This window comes from Cebus imitator, unplaced genomic scaffold, assembly GCF_001604975.1.
Source record: "Cebus imitator isolate Cc_AM_T3 unplaced genomic scaffold, Cebus_imitator-1.0 Scaffold537, whole genome shotgun sequence".
Classification (NCBI taxonomy): Eukaryota; Metazoa; Chordata; class Mammalia; order Primates; family Cebidae; genus Cebus; species Cebus imitator.
The window spans coordinates 645755-655388 of NW_016107852.1; the positions used below are offsets into that span (position 1 = coordinate 645755).

At 40.7% G+C, this 9634-nt stretch overlaps 1 protein-coding gene across 3 annotated transcripts in view; it reads right to left on the reverse strand.

Moving 5' to 3' along the window:
- The window catches only part of SHROOM3 (shroom family member 3), a 379035-nt gene that overhangs the window by 207575 nt on the left and 161826 nt on the right, over positions 1-9634 (reverse strand). The window lies entirely within an intron of this gene.

Consider the following 9634-nt stretch of genomic DNA (forward strand, 5'->3'; position numbering starts at 1 on the left):
CACCGCCCCCAGAATTCTGAAATCAGTGGGATTATTTTCTACAAGCAGTAGTAATCATTCCAGATGCCAAGAAAGTCTAAAGCATCCTGGACAATATCATTGCATTTCAAATGTGATACTAGTTTTATTGAAAGATTGTTCCTGTATTAACTAGAAACTCTGTCTCTCCATAATGTTCCACTTGAATTCGAGTTATTTATATCTCTATAATGTGAAATCTAAGGAAATGAAATTGAGGCAAATGTGGGATAGGAACAGGGTGGGGCACAGAATCATCTTTCAAAAGAAGAGAAGCCTCCCACTAGCTCTTGCATCATAGATGCATTCATTCAAAAGTAGCCTCCTGGCCGGGTGCGGTGGCTCATGCCTATAATCTCAGTACTTTGGGAGGCCGAGGTGAGCAGATCATGAGGTCAGGAGTTCGAGAGCAGCCTGGCCAACATAGTGAAACCCCTGTCTCTACTAAAAATACAAAAAGTAGCTGGGCCTGGTGGCATGCATCTGTAGTCCCAGTTACTCGGGAGGCTGCGGCAGGAGAATCATTTGAACCCAGGAGACAGGTTGCAGTGAGCCGAGACCACACCATTGCACTCCAGCCTAGGTGACAGAGCAAGACTCCATCTCAAAAGTAGCCTCTCTTTTCTTCGGAGAGCACAGTTCTTATCCCAGCTTTATGTTTTCCTCTCCCCACCAGGCGACTTCCCCAAAACACCACAACAGAGTGGAATTTCCTTCCATCATAGGCTACTCCCAGCAAGGCTACTCAATAGCAGCCAGGCCATGCAATTCATTTTGAGTATGTCAAATTTAACAACCTCCTGCTGCGGACCAAACCTCATCTCCAGTGTGTGGAATGACAAATGGTCATGTTTGACATTTGTTTATCACAACCACCCGGCTAGTATAGGAACACCATTCCCCAAAACAGCAGAACATTCACAGCAGTTTAAAGGAGCCAGGAGTGAACTGCTTCATTTACCACTTTCTCATAGTCCAGCTCTGTCCAATTTTAAGTTCACTTCACATCCACTCTGCTCCAGATTCTCTGTGACAACGTCCTCAGTAGGTTGTTGGCTCTGGGAACCGTGTATATTGCATACACAGTCCTCATGGATGCTATGGTACAGTAAAAGAAATCTATGTGACTCTTTAGGAAAATTAAAACAAGTAAAAGTTAAAAATATATATATTGGGGCTGGGCGCAGTGGCTCACGCCTGTAATCTCTGCACTTTGGGAGGCTGAGGTGGGTGGATCACCTGAGGTCAGGAGTTTGAGAGCAACCTGACCAACATGGAGAAACCCCATTTCCATCAAAAATACAAAAAAATTAGCTGGGCATGGTGGCACATGCCTGTAATCCCAGCTACTCGGGAGGCTGAGGCAGGAGAATTGCTTGAACCTGGGTGGTGGAGGTTGCAGTGAACTGAGATTTCACCATTGCACTCCAGCCTGGGCAACAAGAGCCAAACTTTGCCTCAAAAAAAAAAAGTTATATTGGAGCAATTAAATCACCTGTCCTTTCACAAACTAGGAAATGAATAAGGAAAGCATTATGATATTTACAAAGAATGGATGCCTATTAGTAGTGTTAGATTAAATTATATGAAATTGCCAATATTTGATAATTTTTGGTTCACTGCAATAGAAATTTTAAGTGGTTCCAACCTACAGTTGACCTATAGTTAGTAGTTACTATGTGTCAGTAGTTACCATGTTACATTCTCTAATCATCACCACAATTCTATAAGATAAATATTATAATTATTACTACAGCTTTACAGATGTGAAAACTGAGGCTTGGAGAAGTTAAGTAACTTGTTGAATGTTTTACAGTCAGCAAGCAGCAGAGCTGGAATGCACACCCAAGCAATCTGATTGCAGAGACCACGCTTTGAACCACCACCCTCTGAGATAAAGGCTTTGCATCCACTAGCTTTGTATATTGCAGGCAAATTACCCAACTTTTCCCAGCTTCAGTTTTCTCTCCTCTGAAATGGGTACCTATCTGATGTGAGGACTGAGGTGATGCTATGAAAAAGCACTTAGCATAGTGCTTGGTCTACAGGAAGGCTCCAATGTTACCCAGTCGTGGTATGGGCTGGATGGTAGCTCTTCCTACCTTCATCATGACCTGAGATGAGAGCACGGAGCATGACCTTCAACCCTTGGGTGGTTGGGTGGCCACTCACAGACAGAAGGATGGTGAGGCCCAGGGTCCTCAAGTCTAGAGATGATGAGGTTCCGAGTCAGTGTAGACTACTCTGGAATGTGCACCAGCTCCCCTCATTTAGAAGGAAGACCATCCACACCACACTGCTCCCCCAGCCCAGGTAAGACCTGCCCACAGCCCCATCTTCTATTTCCTTCTTTCTCTACATCTGAGTTCTAGAGAGCACTCAGACTCGGCCGTAATCAAAAACAAACACCTCTGTTCCTCATGTGAATGCTTTCACAAACATCTTGACTTCTCACTTTCTACGTGCCCAGATTCTCTGGCAATCAGTTAGGCCATCCTTCTTGGAAGACATAATGATGATCTAATCTGGAAGTAGTGCTGTGGACCCCGCTGTACACTGGACCAGAAGGGAGGGGGCTTGGCTTTCCCTTCTGTTTCTGCCACTGATTAGCACGTGACCTTGAACATGTTAGTTATTGTCTAAGGCTCTGTTCCTCATGCTTGGAGGAGGCCCTGGTCCAGAACATCACTCAGTGTCTTCCTAGTCCTAATATTTGTGCTGAAGAGAGGATAAAAAGGAATATACTAGATGAGTATATTCTAATAGGGGCTAGAAGAGTGCTTTATTTTTACTTTTCTCTCAAAGCTAGCAGGTCATTTACTCATGCACATACTGTTTTCTCCTAACTGCCGTTTTATAAATCCAAGGCAGGAGAGTTTTATGTTAACCTTTGATGAACTGCAGACCAAGATGAATAGCCTTGATTTCAGAACACCAGATTTCTGCTGGTGTTTTTCCTTAATGATTCACACATGTCCCTGTAAGGTGCTTGTTTGGGATTAGAGATGAAGCTGTATGGTGGGAAAGCTGCACAAAATAATGAAGACTGTGGCTTCTTTGCTTATTTTGATGTTTTTTCATTTCTGGGTCTGTCCATAACAGTTAAACTATTCTCTGGGTGTTGTAAGGTAGATTGATTTTCTGTGTAATGTAGGTTTAAGTGCCTGTAGAGCACAGGAATTTAAACTCCCAGGAGGAACTCAGAAATTGTATGAATGGAAGAGATAGAAAGAGCCTCTTGAACTCTTGGTCTGGTTTTCTTTTCCAAGAGCACTCACCAACTTCTAACATACTATTTCATTTACATATGTATTTTGTTATTTATTGCTTCTGTTCACAAGAATGTCAGCTCCATGAGACAGAGGTCTTTGATTTTTATCATGTCTTAAACACATAAAGCAATGGCTGGCATTTCTTAGATGCTTAATAAATTCACAAAATATGCGAAAGATTCAGGTAGAACAGTTGTCCTGTACATCTCACTTTTGGAATTCACACTGCATCTTTAGAAGGAAGAGGGATTTTAGAATAGATCTCAATGGTGAGGGTAGGGACCAGGTCCAAGATGACGAGGACGTGTTAGACAGTAATAAACTTTCATGGGGTTCTGGATTACCAATTTCATGGGGTTCTGGTTCTAAACTAGCCCAGCTCTGCAAATTCCCACATACAGGTTTCAGGCCGAAAGAAAACAGGGCAGTGAGCCTAGATAGAAACTCAGTAAGCTCAGTTTCTCTCTTCCAGCCCATTTTCATTTAATTTCCTGGGAAATTGTGTTTGTTGAATTCCAAGTATGTCTGAAAGAGTCAGATCCTTGAAAACACTCTAAGGGAAGCAGACTCACAGCAGCTAAGCCCAATGCTCTTTGTGCACCCAGGTGATCATTTTTTATCCCAGTCTGACGACACCATAACTTTAACAAGTTTGATGAGATAATGGCTCTAGGCGTCTTAGTATCATAAAAGATGTCAGTTAAGTCCAAAGTATTATTATACAATACCTGCCCAGTATAATAACTGTAGGACATAAGCCACTTATGATGCAGAAATCGAAAGGCACACGAATGAAAACTGGCTGGCATGGCCGAAGAGAATCAACACATTTTTTCAATTTATTTCTGATTCTATTCGGCTGGCCTAACGTAATCATATCCCCCTGTTCTTTTTCTCTCTTTCCACATTCTTTAATTCTTTGGGGGAAACCAAGGTATTTCTTCACAAGAATGTTAGTGGCCAGAAGGTAGCAATTAAAGGCACTGAACTCAATCATCCCTTCAAAGTCCCACCATCCCAGACAGGGAAAACCAAGTTACCATTTAGTGCTAAGAATAGCAGGCAAAGGAGTTACATTTGGGTTCACAATTTATTCTTAGGGATGAAAAAATAACCTTTGGAGAAAAAGAATTGTGTAGCATAAACTATAGCATTATTCATGACTCATTTCGATCTCTGGGAAAATTACATAGTTAATATAAAGAATAAATAAGGAGGAAGGCTAGAAGCACATATCAATTACATTTATATACTTACATTTGTACTTAGTAGAGTGTTTACTCTGCATCAGGCAGGATACATATTTACTTTACAAATACATATGTACTTTACAAATTTTGTTTTAACTCTCTCAACCACCCTACTAGGGAGGTACTGTTATTACTGCCATTTCCCAGCTGGAGAACCTCCAGCACAGAGAGATTAAAAACTTGCTCAAGGTCAGCCGGGTGCAGTGGCTCATGCCTGTAAGCCCAGCACTTTGGGAGGCCGAGACAGGTGGATCACCTGAGGTCGAGAGTTCAAGACCAGCTGACCAACATGGAGAAACTCTGTCTCTACTAAAAGTATAAAATTAGCCAGGGGTGGTGGCGCATGCCTGTAATCCTAGGTACTCAGGAGGCTGAGGAAGGAGGCTTACTTGAACCCAGGAGGCGGAGGTGGTGGTAAGCTGAGATCATGCCATTGCACTCCAGCCTGGGCAACAGAGTAAGACTCTGAGTCAAAAAAAAAAAAAAAAAAAAAAAAAAAAAAAAAAAGAAAAAGAAAACAAAAATACTTGCCCAAGGTCACAAAACTAACAAGTAATAGTAACAGGATTTGAAGCCAGGTAACCTGATTTCAAATCAGTGTGTTCTTAAACACTACTGCACATATTAGATTTACTGCAACTTCAGAATGGGCCATAGATGGCATGTATGATGCTTAGCAGCCTGGGTATTTTTCGGAGTAGCAGAATTCTCCTTAGTGAGGATATGCCATGCCTCCCACAGCCAGATATCAGCAGAAGGGATCAGTTGAATGGCGCCAGCCAGCAGTAACGAGAGAGGTTGTCAAGCAATTAGCCTGATGATAATTTGGTATAATAAAACCTGCTTCAAATCATGATTTAAACTGATAGTGAGAAGAACATTTTTCCTTTCGCTTTCCTAACCCTGCATCTTGTGCTATAGTAGAAAAGGGCACTTTCAATCACAGTGGGGCTCACAAACCCATGTCCCATGAAAAGAAATGTGACATGAGATACGTAATAAGCAGGCAGTCAGCACATAATGTGGGTTTTTCATTCACTCAACAAGCATTTCATGAGTGCTACCATGGACTGGAGAGATCAAAGAGAGTAAGACACAATGATTCCCTTCCTCTGCTTAGGCTTAAAAATAATCAATTATTGGAAAAAGTGCTCTATTGGAAAAGATAGCTTTGTCAGTCGGCTGGAGTTGAAGAAGATAACTGGTCAACAAGTATTTGCTCTACCAGGCTGGCAAACTCAAATGCCGACTAGACCAGGCAGGTGGAATCAATGAGCAAAGCAACAGGTATAGGATCACAGGAATCAGTGGGGTCCCAAGGCAAACTGGAGAGGGAGTGCCTCATTAGACATGGGTGCATGCAGCTCCAGCCCACTGCTGCCAGACCATCTGACTTCTCCGCAAGCCAGAAATCCAGATTATGCAAAACTTCCAGATTTTTAATGTAGATTAAACAAACATCTGTAGACCAAATACTTGTGTAAGCTTATTTACTTATTTATTGAGACAGGGTCTCCCTCTGTTGTCCGGGCTGGACTGCAGTGGCATGACCACGACTCATGCAGCCTTGACCTCCCGGGCTCAAGCAAACCTCCCACCTCGACTTCCTGAGCAGCTGGGATGACAGGCAAGCACCACCACACCCAGCTAATATATACATTTTTAATTTTTTATAGAGACAGGGTCTCATTATGTTGTCAGACTGGTCTCAAACTCCCAAATTGCTGGGATTACAGGCGTGAGCCACCATGCCCAGCCAGATGTCATTTTTTAATTCTCACAAAAAACTTTACTAAATTTACCAAGTTGACTTATTAAAAATAAAATCAACTTGCTTTCATAGTGGATTTGGTATGGGTAGGTCTTGTGATCCTTATTTAATCATTTACAAATTTTTATTAAGTGTAACATACACAGAATATATAAAGTATACTAAACTATGTAAAGAGTAAAAATGATATAGAACATTTCTAGCATCTACAAAAGGTTCTATCAAGGCCTTTCCAGCTTATTCCAGACTTTCCAGCCTACCTTGGACCTACATTATAAATGAGCTTTGCCTGTTGCTGTCTTGTTCAAATCTTAATCATGAGAAACTGATAAGAGATATAATTACATCAGGTCTGAAAGCTACCTTTAAATAAATCAAGGTACAACCAAAAAGTGATGGTAAAACTAAACTCAACAACCCAATGCAGTTCACAAAGTTAGCTGAGAGCGTCCTCAGGCTCTGCTGATTGCTGCTTTCACACACCTGTTCTGATAACTACCATCTCCTGTGCAGTTACCATATGTCAAGTACTTGCCTGTCACTCTGCATAGAGGATGTCATTTAAGCATCACGAAAACCCTCTGAGATACAAATTTAAAGTTTCTTCCAAATGTGTAGCTAAAGGAAATTGAGTGTGTAATAGGTTATGCAGCTAGATTCACACAGCCAGTAAGTGAAAAGTCCAGATTCAAAGGCAGGGCTATTCCAAAGTTCAAGTACTTTTTCATTGCGCTACCTAGCCTCCCCATAAAATTAGGGGCGTGTTTTCTTAGCTCTTCTGCAACCCTATGATAAACATCTTTTCTTAACCAGGAGCATAATAAACCTTATTTAGTTTAGAATCTAAATGGTGAATGATTTACATTATAAAGATTGGTGGAGGTGTGGGGGTATTAAAAGATGACGTTACTTAGGTACTTAAAAAACTTAATGAACACAGTTAAAAAAAGAGAGAGAGAAAATATATCACTATCTTTTGTTAACATAGGTATTTTCTACCTTTATTTACCTACACCAATTTCCTGGGACTTATAGAAACATTGTCTTATATGAATATAGTTTTGAGACAGATGGCAGAATTTGATGTTTAAAGATTCTTCTCCCTCTCAGAAAATTTATGCAGCATGGAAATGGAATTAGAATAGTGGTGACTGCAGAATTTCTTTTAATAGGGGCTAACTGTTGGCAACCAAATTGTGAAGGAGTTATAGGGAACTTGTCTTGAAGCTGTGTTATGCATAATAAGTGCAGATTTTACCTAGACTGGAACATTTTTCTAAAGATTCTTTAATTCATCCTTTAACAAGATTGAGAAACATGAATTGTTATATTAAACAATATTATTTTATGGGGTAGGCAAATAATACAGGAGGTGGAGGTATTGGTCTAAAGCCCCACCATCTGCCAGTACCAGTCCCCGCCTCTCAGGAGGCTGAAACCATTCACCTGATGCCAAATGATTGGAAGAACAGAGCAATGAAGGGACTTAGAAGAATTCCTAGTTAACCAATGTACTGTTTACAGCAGTAAACAGTCAGGCTCTCTCCAGCGCCTGGTGGATGGGGAGAATCTGATTTGTCAATATTTTTAACGTAGAAAGGTATAGACCACTAGGAATTAATTTACACAGGGGGCTTTTTTTTTTTTTTTTTACTTTTGTACTGTGTCTTTTATTGTCATCCATTCATATGATTCTTGTAGACTTGATAAATTTTTATTTTACAATAATTTGTATTCATTCATTTATTTATTTTCCACTTATTCCACTTTGGGGTCTTGGGTGGCTGGAGTCTCTCTCAGCAACTCAGGGTGCAACGTGGGCACCAGGACTGGACAGGACACCAGACCATGGCAGGGCTCACTCACACATACATGCCTCCCACACTCACTTAGACTGGGACCATTTAGACAATTTACCCAGTGAGTATAGAATGTGGAAGGAAATCAGAGTACCTGGAGAAAACTCATGCAGACATGGTTAGAATGTGTAAACTCCACACAGATAATGGCCCCCAACAGCAGGTGATCATACTGAGGAAGTCAGAAGCATCTGTCATATGCTGAAGTTATGACATGACTTTGCATGACATGGAGCCCTGGATGGCAGGCAAAACACAATTTTCCTATTATTTTCTAACTCCTTCACATTTAGCAACATTTATTTAGTACTAACTGTGACATAGGCACTGTGCTAAGGGTTGAGGGTACAAAGATGAATGTGGAGATCACAGTTTACTAGAAGAAACCAAGTAATTGCAATGCAACTGGCCAAGGCCTGTAATAGAAGTATGAACGAAATGATCTGAGAGCTCAAAGAAGCAAGTGAGTGACTTCCTGAAGGATTCTGGAAGATTTCCTTAGGAGATAACATTGGACCTTGGCAAAAATCTCTCCTATGAGCTGCCACAATGCATATTCATAGACACATTGGCTTTTTCTTGTACTTAATAATTTTTGGGGATCATGGATCTGTTAGGGAGAGAAGAAAGCCCAACAGGGACATCTCTAGTGGGAGGAAAGGGCAGCTACATGGTTGGGTTCCCAGGAGATTTGACAAAAAGAGCTTCAGATATTTTCTCAACACCCACTAGTTTTCCTCTTTGAGCACTCTAAAACTATAGGACTGTATGGGAACTGGCACACACATGATGCCCAGTACTTAGTTTTTGAGCTGAATGACTTGAGTATGGGTACAGAGCAAGAGGAGAAGCTATAAGACATAGAGTAGCAGGGCCAGGATGCCCAAGAAGTGCAGAAACGGGCATATCATGGAGAATCTAAGAACATCCAACACAGTCTTTCCCTAATATTTTATCTTATAATAATAATAATAATTTTTTTCCATAAGTTATTGGGGTACAGATGGTATTTGGTTACATGAGTAAGTTCTTTAGTAGTGGTTTGTGAGATTTTGGTGCGCCCATCACCCAAGCAGTATACACTGCACCATATTTGTAGTCTTTTATCTCTCATCCCACAAAGGGCTTTTTAGCCTGTGATATACAAAAATTTCAAGTATAGATTATCTTTTATCTCAGCAGACACACTGACACCAATTACCCTACTGGAATGCTAGAGTCAGATCTATTTGACCAGCTCCTTCTTATGCTTTAGTTAGATCAGAAATTCAATTAAGGTTTGGTGGACTACTCATGTTTATCAAGAGCATCTGTTTCAATATTCAGTTCTAAACCCTAACCTCTAGGATTACAGTCAGTGAATAATCAGCTGAGTTGGCCATGTCACCATTCATCAAATCAATACCTATTGCTTAAGTTGTATTATTATTATTATTATTATTTTTTTTTTTTTTTGGGACGGAG